Consider the following 17485-nt stretch of genomic DNA (forward strand, 5'->3'; position numbering starts at 1 on the left):
AAATTTCGCCCCTAGCAGTATCATCTTCACAGGTTTATATAAAAATCTTTACTTGAAAATGTCCAGTTGAAGAAGTTAGTCAAAATAATGAGTTTGACGTGAGCTACTCACAGATTAGTCATTATTTTGTGAAAAACCAAATTAAATTTGGATTTCGCGAGCAGACCCGTGTCTTGGGCCTTATCCCTGACCTTGTATCAAAGAGAATGCTGCTTAGAGATCTGATAATACCGCTATTGTCTATTATTATGCAAAACCTTCGTTAAACACATTTCTTTAAATCTTTAAAATATTTCGTCTGTTTTCAGCACATAACAAGCCACTGAATAAAACAACAGGAAGCCGTTAAAAAAAATAAACAAATTTTTTCAAATGTAAAAAACATTTGAAAATATCGTTTTACATTCATCATTATCATCATGATCAACCCATTGCCGGCTCACTACAGAGCACGGGTCTCCTCTCAGAGTGAGAAGGGTTTTGGCCATACCTAGTCTACCGCGCTGGCTAAGTGCGGATTGGCAGACTTCACACACCTTTGAGAACATTATGGAGAACTCTCGGGCATGCAAGTTTCCTCACGATGTTTTCCTTCACCGTTAAAGCAAGTGATATTTTAATTACTTACACATTTTACATTAATAAGTATGGGGGATATTGAGTTTTTTCTCTCGGTTCTCCTCGGTAGGAAAGGCATTCCGAACCAGTGGTATGCAGCTGACGATTCAAAAATACTTGTAAAAGTTTAATTGAATAAAAAATATTTTTATTTTTATTTCTTCTTTACTTTAAAAAAAATTATAGCCATTGTCACTCGAGATGATAGAAGAATTCTAACGTACCTACCCCATAAATCCAAATCCGTTCAGGCATTTTTAAATGTTACGGTGGAATAAACCCTGAAAACATTCGGTACACTCCTTTATTTTGAGCAGTCCTCAGACCATTTACGCCTGTTTGCGACTACAACCTGTTATTCTAAAAACTTGATTTTTGAAAAAAAAAGATTTGCAGATTGCAATGGCTGTAAATTAGTTTATATCGAGTTTAGAAGGATGGTGTGTTCTGTAGGATTAAACGTCCAGTATAATAGATTAAGAAACAATATGAATTGAATGTAAGTTTTATTATTTAATCCTAAACCGACTAATCTAATAAATGTGAAAGTGTGGATGTTTGTATGTTTGTTACTCAATCACGCAAAAACGGCTTAACGGATTTGGATTAAATTTGTAATGGAGATAGATTATACCCTAGATTAACACATAGGCTACTTTTAATCCACGAAAATCAAAGAATTCCCGCGGGATTTTGAAAAACGTAAATCCACGCAGATGAAGCAGGCGAAAAATGGCATCTTTCCGAAATAACACTAGTCGCAAACAGGCGATTGATTGTCTACTTAAAAACCGTTCTGTAACAGAGTAATGGGTTCGTACTAAATTTTCAGCAAAAAATAGTAGATAACAATGTCTAGTACAAGCAATTTAGCCGTCCATACATTAAGCAAACTCACCGACTGACAAAACAAACAACAGCCTTTTGGTCGGCGAGCCTGTTGATCCGCCGCAGTTGCATTGCCATTATAGTTGTCCAACGAAACAATACATTAACCACATCCACGGATTAGACACCCGCACTTTAGATAGCAAATATCTATAGATATAGCACGAAAAGTGTGTCAAGAAAAAACACTAAAAGATTAACAACAGATACTTATTATTAAAAAGCTCAAAAGTTATTTTTTAGTACGATTTTTTACGCGTCCGTTTGATTTTCAAGTAAACATGACGCGATTTCAGGAGACGTCGTTACTCCACGCTGGTTGTGGATGCACTAGCTAACGGGATTCGGGAATAGGGGCGTCTCACACTTTCAGGCTTATGTAAACAAACCTTGCAGAAGCGTAGCTGCGTAGAGCTTTCGCTAAGTGTTTTCCTTACCCTCTACGCCTCTACGCTAGAGCTTAGACAATTAGCCCTAGCGCGCTCCCCAACACTTTTAGTACAAAGTAGTTTGGTTCTCATTTGCATATTAACCAATCTAACTCAGTATTAAGTAATACTCAGTTGATTTGATGTCTGTAATTTGTCAAATTTTTACAAATTATGACGTAGACATCCGGTGGGGGCCCCTTAGGGTTCAATATTCAAAATTCAAAAACAGGAGTTTGAAAGTGTAGTCCACGCAGACGAAGTCGCGGGCATAAACTAGTGTATTGATAAAGTAGTAGACTATTATGGGGTGACAAATAAGAATTAATTACATTTTACATACATTATTAATTACATCGGCAAGAATTATTGCTTGAATTTAGGTGGTGTTATCAAGGAAGTTTTCCTGTTGAATAGTCTATTAATATTTCATTGACGAACAAAGTCATTCCGAAGAATGAATGACTTTGTACAAACTTGTACAAAGAAACACTTGAAGAAACTAGTAAATAATAAAGTACTTAGTAAGGACTAAGGAACAAAAGGAGACGGGATAGGTGAACTTTGATAGCATTAGATAAGTTTGTAAACTTTCCCTCATAATTCAATACTATAATAAGATAATCCCAAACTTTATATTCAGAAGGAAGCGACGGGGCAAGATTGGGTAAGGTTCAGTAATTTTTTTGAAAGAACATAAGGTTTTATATACTCAGGATTATGAAAAAAAGCGTCACGTCCAAGAATAAAGATGATTGGAATATTCAGAGATTGAAAAAGTACGCGACAGGTCGACATAGCAATCAAGGTGGGTACGCCTCGCACACCCTTGCGGCGTGGCGTGCGGGTGGGCTAGATGGCGTGCGGGTGTGCCGGGCACCCCCCGCCCCATACCCCGGTTGCCAATGTGACCTGTCGCGTACCATATGTATATACTGTGTTCAGGATATGTAAAGTGTATGATTATATAAAATAGAGTAGAGAATTAGAGGGAGAGAGTGTGTCGTTTGGAAGATAATCCATCCATCTTTACTATCCAATATTTCCATACTTTTTTCCACGCAGATGCAAACTGTGGAACCAACTCCCTTCGGCGATGTTCCCACTAGATTATTCCAGGAACGGATCAATAAATTCCTGACAGGCTGGCAACGCATTGGCGGTTCCTCTGGTGCCGCAGAAGTTCATGGGCGGTGGTAATCACTTAACATCAGGCGACCCACCTGCTCGTTTGCTCGCTATTTTTATTTTTAAAAAATCTCTAAACTAATCCATACTAATATTATAAATGCGAAAGTGTGTCTGTCTGTCTGTCCGTCTGTCTGACCGCTAGCTTTTCACGGCCCATCCGTTCAACCGATTTTGATGACATTTGGTACAGAGATAGCTTGCATCCTGGGGAAGGACATAGGCTACTTTTGATCCCGGAAAATGAAAGAGTTCCCACAGAATTTTTAAAAACCAAATCCACGCGGATGAAGTCGTGGACATCATATTTCGCATTTAATAAATGCGAAAGTGTGTCTGTCTATCTGTCTGCTAGCTTTTCACAGTCCATCTGCGTAACCGATTTTGATGAATTTTGGTACAGGTATACATATATATAGCTTGCATCCCGGGGATAGACATAGGTTACAAATACAAGCTATCTCTGCACCAAATTTTGTCAGCGAAAACGTGAAACGTGAGACAGACACACTTTCGCATTTATAATATCAGTAGGTATGGATATGTGTCTCCAGTATTACGCGTGTCTAGCTAGGTATATAATATGACAATTCGCCTTAATTACGTATTCAGGCAGTAGACTTTGACGACGTTTCATGAATGAGTTCAGTCGCCATATATTATGATGATATCATTTTGTGGTGTGGTTTTTGGGGTGGAAACGTTTCTGTTTTGAAAATTACATGCGTAAATTAGATTGCGAAAGTAATTTGTCAGTTTACCGAGTTCACCCTGCTATTTTTAATTCTTCATCATCAAAGTCAAAGGTAATAAATTACTCTTTTTGATAGTCAGTTGTTGGATTTGTAAGATATAGTTGTGATAATTATGACGCAAACTTAAAACTAAAGCTAAGAGGGTTCCAAGCGCGCCCAGGTCTGAGAAGAGCCCACAACAAACTACATCATGTAACTCTACCGAGGCCTACCTAATGAATTTACCCTACCTCATATACTGATCTACCTAAAGAATACGCTTCCTATTTCATATCTTTTAGTGGCACGCGTATCATCTAACAGTAGAAACCTTTTAACATGTTGTGAACGCAATAACCCAAGGACGTTTAGAGTATCAGAAATAGTGAGTTCATCAGACCTAACGGACCTTACGGGGTATGAGCTGAGGAAGTGGGCATTCACGTATTGAATGCTCAAATGACTGTAGGTGTTCGGGCTTTGAAGGTATGTATTCACGCATAGAAACTAACACATTATTTTGGAACGTGCGTTCGTGTATAGGAGTTGTCTGGTCGATCATTCAGTTGTTCGCGTATTGAATACCAAATGTCTACCGTGTTCGGGTATAGAATTTAAACCATTGGGGTTTAAGATGTGGGTTCAGCAATTGAGACGTATTAAAAGAAGTGTAATAATATTAGTACCCATACTCAACGTGTGTAAACCTAAATGTAAGCTCTTCCTCCTACTGTAGGAAGAAGAAGCCCTGTGTAATGGCACCATTCACTCCAGTTCGTGTAAAAGGGGTTAGGAGTGAATGATGGTTGAAAGCTCCGCCGCGCCTTCAACGGTGAGCTTCTGCCTTCCCTTGGTATCCTATCACATTAAGAACATAAAATACCAACGAACACGAGCTCCCCCCCCACTACGCGTCATCATTCAAGGGATAGCGCAATGTATGCAAGCATACTGTTAGGAGAGGTGCGTTCCTCTCATGAGATAGCACGGCGCATGCAAGCATACTTTATAGTGGCGTGTTCCACTGTAAATGGTTTGTGTAGTGTGGTGTGGTGTAGGTATATCGATCTCTTAGAGATCTAAAGGATGAGTGGCTTACTCTACGATACCGCCGAAGCAAGCTATAAACGCAGGCCTAACCTCAATCCTTTGTGTGTGAATGAGTGTAATGATCTTAGAGATCTCAAGGATGAGCGGCTTGCACTACGATACCGCCGAAGCAAGTTATAATCGCAGGCCTGACCTCAATCCATTGTGTGAAGGTATGTTGCATTTTATTATTTTTACTTGTAAGTGATAAAGTAGTCCATGCTAGAAATCACTCTAGCAAAAGATTCACAAGCACTGGGGCGCTAGGCTCTCCTTTAGGCAGGATGCACAAACACCAGAGCGCTATGGTCGTCTCTCGCATAGGTGTCTTCAAACGCTAATGCTGGGTTTTTGTATTTTACTTGTAAGTGATAAAGTACTCACGCTAGAAATCACTCTCTAGCAAAAGATTCACAAGCACTGGGCGCTAGGCTCTCCTTTAGGCAGGATGCACAACCACCAGAGTGCTATGGTCCTCTTTCGCTTAAGTGCTCTCGAACGCTAAAGTTGCTTATGTATTATTTATAAATATCCATCAGAAGAATGCAACGCTCCAAGCAATATTAGGGTAACATAGAGATCAACAGACCTATCTGGTGTCTCTAGTCAATTCAATTCAATGTTTAGACACATGCGTAGCCCAATAGGTAAGGAACGTGTCCCTTTACACACATACCCTTGTAATTTAGCACTCAGAGTGCTCGGTCTCAAGTGATAAGTCATCACTTATTTGTGTACGCTAGAAATCACTATAGTAAAAGATTCACAAGCACTGGGCGCTAGGCTCTCCTTTAGGTAGGATGCACAAACACCAGAGTGCTATGTTCCTCTCTCGCTAAAGTGCTCTCGAACGCTAAAGTTGCTTTATGTATTATTTATAAATAGTCATCAGAAGAATGCAACGCTCCAAGCAATATTAGGGTAACATAGAGATCAACAGACCTATCTGGTGTCTCTAGTCAATTCAATTCAATGTTCAGACACATGCGTAGCCCAATAGGTAAGGAACGTGTCCCTTTACACACATACCCTTGTAATTTAGCACTCAGAGTGCTCGGTCTCAAGTGATAAGTCATCACTTATTTGTGTACGTTAAAAATCACTATAGTAAAAGATTCACAAGCACTGGGCGCTAGGCTCTCCTTTAGGTAGGATGCACAAACACCAGAGTGCTATGTTCCTCTCTCGCTAAAGTGCTCTCGAACGCTAAAGTTGCTTTATGTTATATGCGTGTATTCACTAACCACCATAAGGCGGTTAAGTATTCCAACGAATGTCAGAGTACAAACAGAACAGCAGTATTACCTGCCCTCTGTGATCGGTAGTTATTAAAGTATGCTAGAATCAGCTCAGCAAAGGATTCACAAAGCGCCAAGTGGCGCCATTAATGGCACTAGGGTTCTCCTTCGCATAATCATCTTCCAACGCACTCCAACGTATACCAGCAAATAGATCGAAAGTAACCACAGAGTACAACTCCGTCTGCCAGCTCAAGCAAGGATTTACCGAGTATCCTAAAGGACGCGCGGTTCACCTCGCCTAAGCAGCCACATTACCAGATCAATCATGAATCGCTTTTAGACTTTAGAAGTATCGCCCCTATAACATAAGAAAAGTATCCTTGTACTTAAAGTGGTCCCATTCTCAAATTTTCTTACTTGAGTAAAAATCTTATGTGTCGTCCAGCACATAAGTTTAATTAGATAGATTATATTATCTATTTTTATAACGTCGGTTGAGTTATTACTCAATCCACAATCCGGACGTTATTACGTAACAATTTGCGAGCACACACACCGTTCCGACCGATGGGGTCGAAGCGATGCCGCACGCGCTTTCCAACGAAATATTGATATTTGGATAATATTTATAATTGCACCATCTATTTAAACTGGCTTGTAAGTAATAAGAGCTATGCTCTCAAGTTATAATATTCCAAACTTGGTTTACAATAGAGCCATGCTCCCATGTTTCCACCTACCATAGTGGTGTTCTAATAGACAGCACGTACGATCATGTGCATGCCTGCCCGCTCTTGCGTTCATTTTATAGCACCCTGCTTTGAGACTTTGTATTTACATAAGTGTATAACCTCTGGCTATGCCAGTAAATCCCTGTATTTTACCCCTTTTTTCCACTTAGTGGTAGCATTCAATGTATGGCGCAGCGGACCCAACACGCGCAACACTGATTCGGCATTAGGACATTGACCGCTTGGTCGTTCCTTTCTTCCAATTATTCTCCTTTAGTGAAACAGCGATAGACATAGTGCAAGGTGTCACCGACAAGCACGTCTACCGTCTTAGACAACCTCACCTCCATATCATTCAACTAGTTGCACCTTAGGGAAAAAATAGCGATAGACATAGTGCAAAGTGCCACCGACAAGCACGTCTACCGTCTTAGACAACCTCACCTCCATATCATTCAACTATTTTATAATTCCACAGACCTGTTTAAATGAAGACTATGTCCTCTATAAGAACACTTAATGCAAGCACCCATTTCCACAAATATTTCCACCACACGAGCGCTAGACTGCACGCACCTTAGTGCGCGCATGTCCCGCCTCGCCTCTACTCATTATAGTTTCACAGACCTGTTTAATTGAAGACTATGTCTTCCTCCATAAGAGCACTTAATGCAAGCACCCATTTCCACAAATATTTCCACCACACGAGCGCTAGGCTGCACGCACCTTAGTGCGCGCATGTCCCGCCTCGCCTCTACTCATTATAGTTTCACAGACCTGTTTAATTGAAGACTATGTCTTCCTCCATAAGAGCACTTAATGCAAGCACCCATTTCCACAAATATTTCCACCACACGAGCGCTAGGCTGCACGCACCTTAGTGCGCGCATGTCCCGCCTCGCCTCTACTCATTATAGGTGTCTACCACTATGGTCCTCGTCAGCGTGTTAGAGTCTACGAACGTTAAGTGCTCGCACTTCCATTACACTCACACACAAGAAGCCATATGGTCGACCACCAGTTAATTGCTCAGCCCTCGCGGACCACCCCTTGCAATGATAAGGGAATTTGTTCTTTCACATAAGTGTTCGAACTGTGGCCCAACGCAGTAGAGAAAACTAATGTCAAGTGTTTGATTTTGATTCTAACTCCCGCGACCGTCTGGTCCGCAGGCTCCAACCGACTAGAGACAGTTTTCCTCGATAGACTACATTGACTGGCGGCCGTATGAAAACCTAAATAAAAACCGAATTTCTCATGCACCGACTAGACTGACTGACTTACATTGATAAAAAAAAAATTATATACATAATTTTTTTTTTTTTTTTTTTTTTTTTTTTTTTTTTTTTTTTTTTTTTTTTTTTTTTTTTTTTTTTTTTTTTTTTTTTTCATTTTTTTTTTTTTTTTTTTTTTTTTTTAAGGTCCCTATGTTGTATGTAGGCTATGTTCGTTACATCCAACCCCCTAAATTTTTATGAAGCATTGCACCTCGCGGCATGCTGAATAAAATTTACCATATGACAATTTACCTTTTCTTCTCAATTTTTAAGCGGGAAAAAAAAAAGTCGGTTCGTGTTTTGATAGAACTAAACAAATTACTAACTAAACAATTGGCTTTACATGACAACTACAAAATTCATTGCTACAGTGGACTCCCGGCAATCCGACAAATTACGATTAAGGCGGTCTTAAATATCCATGTAATATCTTTGTCTTTAATTGTCGGTGTTTTGTGTAACCAGTACAAATTTAACACACGCTAGACCGCATCGCTATCTTCTTTAACTTTAATTTAACCTAAGCAATAAGAATCAAAACTACAACGAGTCGAGCACAATTATAGTGATGGTGCGTAAAAGTTATAACTCGTCCAATCTTGCATTAGCGAACATTGTCAAGTCGGTTTACTGGGCGTCCACCGTATTTTATTTTACAATATGAATATACATAGATATCTGTCTAGAAAATCAACTACTGTTACACCCACCCAATAATACAATACACACATAGTTGATTACACAACATTAATTATTAGTTATTACACATTGAATGACTTCTTAAATTGGAATTAACATTATCACTTAGTTCGAGTTATAGCATTCATGGATTCCTTCCCTTTGATTACAATACATTTAACATCGAAGTTTCTAACAACCTACTTATTGAGTTACTACTTACAGAAAGTAATTTGAAAATTAAAATTGTTAATCAGTTTTAATCATATCTTCTCCTTTAATTTCAACACATTTTAACAATAGTGTTCCTAACTAAATATACTAAATATACTAATTCAGTCACTACTAACATTAAATAATTAAAAAAAAATTATTAATTAGTTTTAATTTTTACATTCATGAATTGCTTCCCTTTAACTACAATACATTTAACAATCAATAATAAAAATAATAATTCAGTAATAGAACTTCACTTATCTCAATTATTAAATAGCTAATTTCACATAACTTTGTTGTCTTTACAGCTGAAATGCATAGACTTTACTTCTTATCGATTCAAGAATAATATTTTGATAAATGTATAGCATTGAATTTTCCCCGAATAATTGCCGTGTTTGGATACATCAAAACATATACATTTTTATATGGCACTGCTGCAACTACATACGGACCCTCATACAATAGGTCAAATTTACTTATTTCTTTCTTTTGAGCGCTAGATCGATTACATTTCTTTAGTTTGACTAAATCACCTATTTGAAATTCAATCAGATTATGACGTCTATCATATTTTTCGTTCCTTATTTTACTTGTTTCTTTTAACTTCTCTTTAACCCTCTTGCGTATATCCTCTACATTTAGCCTCTCATGTCCTTGATGGATTAAAGCATCAATTGTTAATCTAGTTCTTTCCCCATTCAAAACCTCGTATGGAGTATATCCTATACTATCGTGAATCGTGTTATTATACAACTCTTCAATTTTAGGCAAAAACCCTACCCAAGTTTTATGATTCTTATGACAATATGCTCTAAATAATCTACCTAGTTCTTTATTGACTCTTTCAGTGGTATTTGGTCGAGGATTCCGAATGGTAGTGTATATAGCTTTAATTCCGAGGGTTTTTAGACATTCCTTGTATTTTTTACTGATAAATTGAGAACCATTGTCGGTCATAATAGCTTTTATTTTTATAATATCATTAAACTGTTTTATTTTTGTTAAACAAGTTTGACTCGTAGCCTTCCGTAAAGCAAATAATTTAATAAATTTACTGAATGAATCCTGCACTACAAGTATGTAAGTAAAGCCGAATGCTCCTGCTGGTAGCGGTCCATATAAATCCGCCATTACTATTTCTCCAATGTCATTGGATATTATAGACTGACAAGGTCCAACATATTTTATATTATTACTTCTGGTGAGCTGACAAATATGGCATTTCCTTATAATAGATTTCACGTCTCTTGCTAAATTTCTCCAAAACATTCTATCTTTTACATATTTGATTATCTTATAAGCACCTTGATGACCCATTTCTTCATGTATCTGCTTTACCATTTCCTCCCGCACACAATTAGGTAGGTATATTCTATCTCCATAATTAGTTTTAAAATATACAATGCCGTCCTTTATTGAAATTCTGTCCCTATATCTTATCTCTCGTCCATTAACAAGACTCTGTATTTCTTCATCTTCTCTTTGCAATTGTGGTAGCATCTTAAGTTTTGAGGCCAGTAGTTTGTTTCCTTTGCATAAATAGTAGATGCCTGGCACCTTAGTTTTTTCTTCTTGTACTTTACGACTATCGGCCGGATATCTAGATAAGGTATCAGCAACTATATTTTCTTTACCGGAAATATGCTCCATCTCAAAATCAAATTGTTCTAAATATAACAACCAACGAGTTACTCTACTATTAAACATTTTCCAAGTTTTTACAAACAGCAAAGCTTTGTGATCCGTTCTTATAACGACCTTAGAGCCCCTCAAATAAGTTTCAAATTTCTTTAGACAACTAATGACTGCAAAAAACTCTTGTTCTGTAACAGTCCAATTAAATTCGGGTCCCTTTAAAGCTCTACTATAATAACTTAAAGGTTTAACTTCCCCACCATTTCCTATCTGGTATAGTACTCCAGCAAAACCCACCCCAGATGAATCCGTTTGCAAATAATATTTACTTCCAAAATCTGGGTGTTGCAATTCTATAGTATCAATGAATTGTTTCTTCGTTAAGTCAAATGCATTTTGTTCCCTTTCAGTCCATTTCCATCGGTTCTGCTTTTTAAGAAGTTCACACAACGGATAAATACAGTCTGCATAATTCGGTATAAATCTCCTATAGAAATTGCACAACCCCAGGAAAGCTCTTAAATGTTTAATTTTCTTGGGAGTAGGAAACTTTTGTATTGCTTCAACCTTCTCTGGGTCAGTTCGAATTCCTTTAGTGGAAATGATATACCCTAACATTTTTACTTCTTTACATAGGAATTCGCATTTCTCTATATTACATGTCATCCCAGCTTGTTCTAACTTCCTTAAGACTGTTGCAATACTACTTATGTGATCTTCTATAGAGCCCGTTGTGATGATAGCTAAGTCATCAAGATAATTAATACAAAATTGGCGTACTTCTGGGCCTAAAATCTTGTCCATTGCACGGCTAAAACTTCCTACCGCTGTCTTCAATCCTTGTGGTAATACGTTGTATACATAAGATTTTCCATTAAATGAAAATCCTGTATATTTTTTACTTTCCGAACTGATAGGTATTTGGAAATAAGCATTGTTTAAATCAAGTGTAGTTATAAAATTACAACCATGAAATGAGTTTAACACATCCAATTGCAATGGTGGTTTTTCTGTCTCAGCCACCATGTGTCTGTTTATCTCCCTAGCATCTAATAATACCCTAATTGATCCATCCCGTTTCAATGTAAATGTTAGGGGGCTATTGTAAGGCGTCGACGCCCTGGATATTATTTTCAACTTCTCCAATTCTTCTAACTTTTGTTCCATTTTTTGCCTATACGCATATGGTATAGGATATGATTTCTTCACTATGGGATCTTCATGGTTCATTTTTATAACATGCTCATAACATTTACACTTCCCTAATTCTTCTGTAAAAATAGCTTTAAAAAGCGTTAACATACCCAATAATTTAACCCTATCACCTTCCGTTATTTCAGTTCCGATTTTAATCTGAATCGTAAGATCAGTATCCCCTTGTATGCCAATTACTTCTTTTGTTTGAATGTCCAATGGCCCGTTAATAAATGGTATTACATACTTTTGATTATCTTTTTGAATAATTATGCACATTTTATCCTTCCTCAGATTTAAAACTATCTCATTATTCTTTATCCAATCAAACCCTAATATCACTGAATGAGTCAATCCAGGCACAATTAAATAACCAATATCTAAAGTTAAACTACCTATTTTGGTTGGCACTATAACCATTTGTTGGATTTTTATACTTTTTTGCCCTATAGCCCCTTTCAATTGTATAGTACGTGTAGGCATTAAAGGTAATTTCACAGCACATTGTTTTAATTGCAAATACATTGATTCTGATATACAAGTAATATCGCTACCGGTATCAAGTAAACAGTCAACTTCAAAATCTAATAACTTAATATGTATCTCAGATTTTATCTGATATAATGTCTCTAAAATTTCTTGTTCTTCATAAACATTTAAAATTTCACCGTCTAATACGTAAGTTTCTGCGTCGTGTGTCCGAAATTGTAGTAACTTAATTATTTCTTTACAATTTAATTCATTTAGGTATCCTAAACCAGTTTTGCCTGTTTGACCCTTGTGTTCTATTGGCGTGTACAACCCCCCCCCTTTGCCTATTCTCTGCCGTGGTCGCCATCCATATTTCAGCATAATTTTCAAAGCTTTGTCCCCTGTGTTAGTAGCTGTGTTGGGGACCGTTTCCACAGCCACCTTTAGTTTGATTGATGTGTATTACAACCTTGAATTTCATCCAAGTTTTCTCCATAATTTATGTCACCTACTTGTATAGCATTACATTGTTCATCTTGACCGTTATACTGCCGATTTATTGCGTTAAATGGCCTTCGCCAATTCCTGTTACCTTGCCTATTCTGATCTCTCTGTAAGGTCTTTTCCTTATAGGCATATCCATTTCGTGGTTTATCAATTGGCCCTGTATCTTCTTGTTTATTTATATCATCTTGTTTTCTTAGAAATTCTGTTGCTTCAAAAATGGTTTCTCCCTTCGTAATAATCCACATTTGTTGTATTGATTTTGGATATTGCTTCATCATATCAGACACTAATTGTTTTTCGGGTATTTCAAAGGACAACATCTTAACTTGTGAAGTTAATTTTAAAAAATGTCCAAGCATAGTTGGTTGTGTAGATCTATTCCACTTTGCACACACTATTTCTCTCCTTATTTTATTCTGTTCCGTTTCTCCCCAATAAGTTTGCAAAAAATCATATTTAAAATCATCCAAATTCTTCCATCTAGATTTATACAATCTAACCCAGTCCTTTGCCTCGCCTTGTAGGCATTCATAGGCCAATTCTAATTCTTTCCCTTTATTTGGAACCTTCCGAAGATATGCAGTCAAATCTTCTATAAATGTAACAGGGTGACTCTTACCATTATAAAATTTTGGTTTCTCGGTTGCTATATTCATTATATTACATGTTGCATAATCCTCTATCTTAGATGCTGTATTTTCTACAGGCTCTAATTGTACGGAAGTTACATTATCGGTGAGTTGTTGTTCCTGTGCTAAACGATTTTCTAATGTTTTGAATTTCTCTTCGATCATTCGTGTATTTCTGTTTATCAATTTGTATAACATTGAAAATTCTTTATTCCTTACACTAGAAGGCTTTGCTTTTACTAGTCTTCTGCGTTTGGGCGCTACTTCTACATCACCAGCAACATTTCTTCCCGGCATTGGCTGGTTAACATTTATATCATTTTCTGTTACTACATTCTCTGATTGTACTGGTGATTGCGCTTTCCTTTTCCTACCCCTCCTAGTTCTTTGCTCCATTTTTTTTTTTTTTTCGTACACTTGTTACTAATTTATTTTTATTTTACTTTTATTAACTAAACTCAAGGAAGTCTCTTACGTGTTAACTTATTCAATGTGACGTTTAATTCTGTAAACAAAAAAAATTATTCGGTTGTGTGCTTTACCTAATTTCTCAACCCCCAGATCAGAAGTCATCCAGGCCATAATGAACTCAAGATCTCTTCTGACTCTCTCCACTTCACAAGCAACAATTGTAGGCTTTCGCCCAATTTATCCTACCTATATAATCTTTATACCATCTGTTTAGCCGTAATAACCCAGTTTCGAATCCTGGTCACGGCACCAATTGTAACTCCTTCCCTTGGTATCCTATCACATTAAGAACATAAAATACCAACGAACACGAGCTCCCCCCCCACTACGCGTCATCATTCAAGGGATAGCGCAATGTATGCAAGCATACTGTTAGGAGAGGTGCGTTCCTCTCATGAGATAGCACGGCGCATGCAAGCATACTTTATAGTGGCGTGTTCCACTGTAAATGGTTTGTGTAGTGTGGTGTGGTGTAGGTATATCGATCTCTTAGAGATCTAAAGGATGAGTGGCTTACTCTACGATACCGCCGAAGCAAGCTATAAACGCAGGCCTAACCTCAATCCTTTGTGTGTGAATGAGTGTAATGATCTTAGAGATCTCAAGGATGAGCGGCTTGCACTACGATACCGCCGAAGCAAGTTATAATCGCAGGCCTGACCTCAATCCATTGTGTGAAGGTATGTTGCATTTTATTATTTTTACTTGTAAGTGATAAAGTAGTCCATGCTAGAAATCACTCTAGCAAAAGATTCACAAGCACTGGGGCGCTAGGCTCTCCTTTAGGCAGGATGCACAAACACCAGAGCGCTATGGTCGTCTCTCGCATAGGTGTCTTCAAACGCTAATGCTGGGTTTTTGTATTTTACTTGTAAGTGATAAAGTACTCACGCTAGAAATCACTCTCTAGCAAAAGATTCACAAGCACTGGGCGCTAGGCTCTCCTTTAGGCAGGATGCACAACCACCAGAGTGCTATGGTCCTCTTTCGCTTAAGTGCTCTCGAACGCTAAAGTTGCTTATGTATTATTTATAAATATCCATCAGAAGAATGCAACGCTCCAAGCAATATTAGGGTAACATAGAGATCAACAGACCTATCTGGTGTCTCTAGTCAATTCAATTCAATGTTTAGACACATGCGTAGCCCAATAGGTAAGGAACGTGTCCCTTTACACACATACCCTTGTAATTTAGCACTCAGAGTGCTCGGTCTCAAGTGATAAGTCATCACTTATTTGTGTACGCTAGAAATCACTATAGTAAAAGATTCACAAGCACTGGGCGCTAGGCTCTCCTTTAGGTAGGATGCACAAACACCAGAGCGCTATGTTCCTCTCTCGCTAAAGTGCTCTCGAACGCTAAAGTTGCTTTATGTATTATTTATAAATAGTCATCAGAAGAATGCAACGCTCCAAGCAATATTAGGGTAACATAGAGATCAACAGACCTATCTGGTGTCTCTAGTCAATTCAATTCAATGTTCAGACACATGCGTAGCCCAATAGGTAAGGAACGTGTCCCTTTACACACATACCCTTGTAATTTAGCACTCAGAGTGCTCGGTCTCAAGTGATAAGTCATCACTTATTTGTGTACGTTAAAAATCACTATAGTAAAAGATTCACAAGCACTGGGCGCTAGGCTCTCCTTTAGGTAGGATGCACAAACACCAGAGTGCTATGTTCCTCTCTCGCTAAAGTGCTCTCGAACGCTAAAGTTGCTTTATGTTATATGCGTGTATTCACTAACCACCATAAGGCGGTTAAGTATTCCAACGAATGTCAGAGTACAAACAGAACAGCAGTATTACCTGCCCTCTGTGATCGGTAGTTATTAAAGTATGCTAGAATCAGCTCAGCAAAGGATTCACAAAGCGCCAAGTGGCGCCATTAATGGCACTAGGGTTCTCCTTCGCATAATCATCTTCCAACGCACTCCAACGTATACCAGCAAATAGATCGAAAGTAACCACAGAGTACAACTCCGTCTGCCAGCTCAAGCAAGGATTTACCGAGTATCCTAAAGGACGCGCGGTTCACCTCGCCTAAGCAGCCACATTACCAGATCAATCATGAATCGCTTTTAGACTTTAGAAGTATCGCCCCTATAACATAAGAAAAGTATCCTTGTACTTAAAGTGGTCCCATTCTCAAATTTTCTTACTTGAGTAAAAATCTTATGTGTCGTCCAGCACATAAGTTTAATTAGATAGATTATATTATCTATTTTTATAACGTCGGTTGAGTTATTACTCAATCCACAATCCGGACGTTATTACGTAACAATTTGCGAGCACACACACCGTTCCGACCGATGGGGTCGAAGCGATGCCGCACGCGCTTTCCAACGAAATATTGATATTTGGATAATATTTATAATTGCACCATCTATTTAAACTGGCTTGTAAGTAATAAGAGCTATGCTCTCAAGTTATAATATTCCAAACTTGGTTTACAATAGAGCCATGCTCCCATGTTTCCACCTACCATAGTGGTGTTCTAATAGACAGCACGTACGATCATGTGCATGCCTGCCCGCTCTTGCGTTCATTTTATAGCACCCTGCTTTGAGACTTTGTATTTACATAAGTGTATAACCTCTGGCTATGCCAGTAAATCCCTGTATTTTACCCCTTTTTTCCACTTAGTGGTAGCATTCAATGTATGGCGCAGCGGACCCAACACGCGCAACACTGATTCGGCATTAGGACATTGACCGCTTGGTCGTTCCTTTCTTCCAATTATTCTCCTTTAGTGAAACAGCGATAGACATAGTGCAAGGTGTCACCGACAAGCACGTCTACCGTCTTAGACAACCTCACCTCCATATCATTCAACTAGTTGCACCTTAGGGAAAAAATAGCGATAGACATAGTGCAAAGTGCCACCGACAAGCACGTCTACCGTCTTAGACAACCTCACCTCCATATCATTCAACTATTTTATAATTCCACAGACCTGTTTAAATGAAGACTATGTCCTCTATAAGAACACTTAATGCAAGCACCCATTTCCACAAATATTTCCACCACACGAGCGCTAGACTGCACGCACCTTAGTGCGCGCATGTCCCGCCTCGCCTCTACTCATTATAGTTTCACAGACCTGTTTAATTGAAGACTATGTCTTCCTCCATAAGAGCACTTAATGCAAGCACCCATTTCCACAATTATTTCCACCACACGAGCGCTAGGCTGCACGCACCTTAGTGCGCGCATGTCCCGCCTCGCCTCTACTCATTATAGTTTCACAGACCTGTTTAATTGAAGACTATGTCTTCCTCCATAAGAGCACTTAATGCAAGCACCCATTTCCACAAATATTTCCACCACACGAGCGCTAGGCTGCACGCACCTTAGTGCGCGCATGTCCCGCCTCGCCTCTACTCATTATAGGTGTCTACCACTATGGTCCTCGTCAGCGTGTTAGAGTCTACGAACGTTAAGTGCTCGCACTTCCATTACACTCACACACAAGAAGCCATAT

At 38.4% G+C, this 17485-nt stretch overlaps 1 protein-coding gene across 2 annotated transcripts in view; it reads right to left on the reverse strand.

Annotated features, from left to right (window-relative positions):
* The window catches only part of LOC117994381 (galanin receptor type 3), an 89304-nt gene that overhangs the window by 59647 nt on the left and 12172 nt on the right, over positions 1–17485 (reverse strand). Inside the window, exon 1 of one of the 2 annotated variants that reach the window (XM_034982306.2) lies at positions 1517–1819. The exons of the other annotated variant lie outside the window; for it this stretch is intronic. The gene's annotated coding sequence lies outside the window, so the exon portion shown is untranslated. Of the gene's footprint in view, positions 1–1516; positions 1820–17485 lie in introns of those variants that run through there. 2 annotated transcript variants of the gene reach the window in all.

The sequence above is a fragment of the Maniola hyperantus genome, chromosome 2, assembly GCF_902806685.2.
Source record: "Maniola hyperantus chromosome 2, iAphHyp1.2, whole genome shotgun sequence".
NCBI classification, from domain to species: domain Eukaryota; kingdom Metazoa; phylum Arthropoda; class Insecta; order Lepidoptera; family Nymphalidae; genus Maniola; species Maniola hyperantus.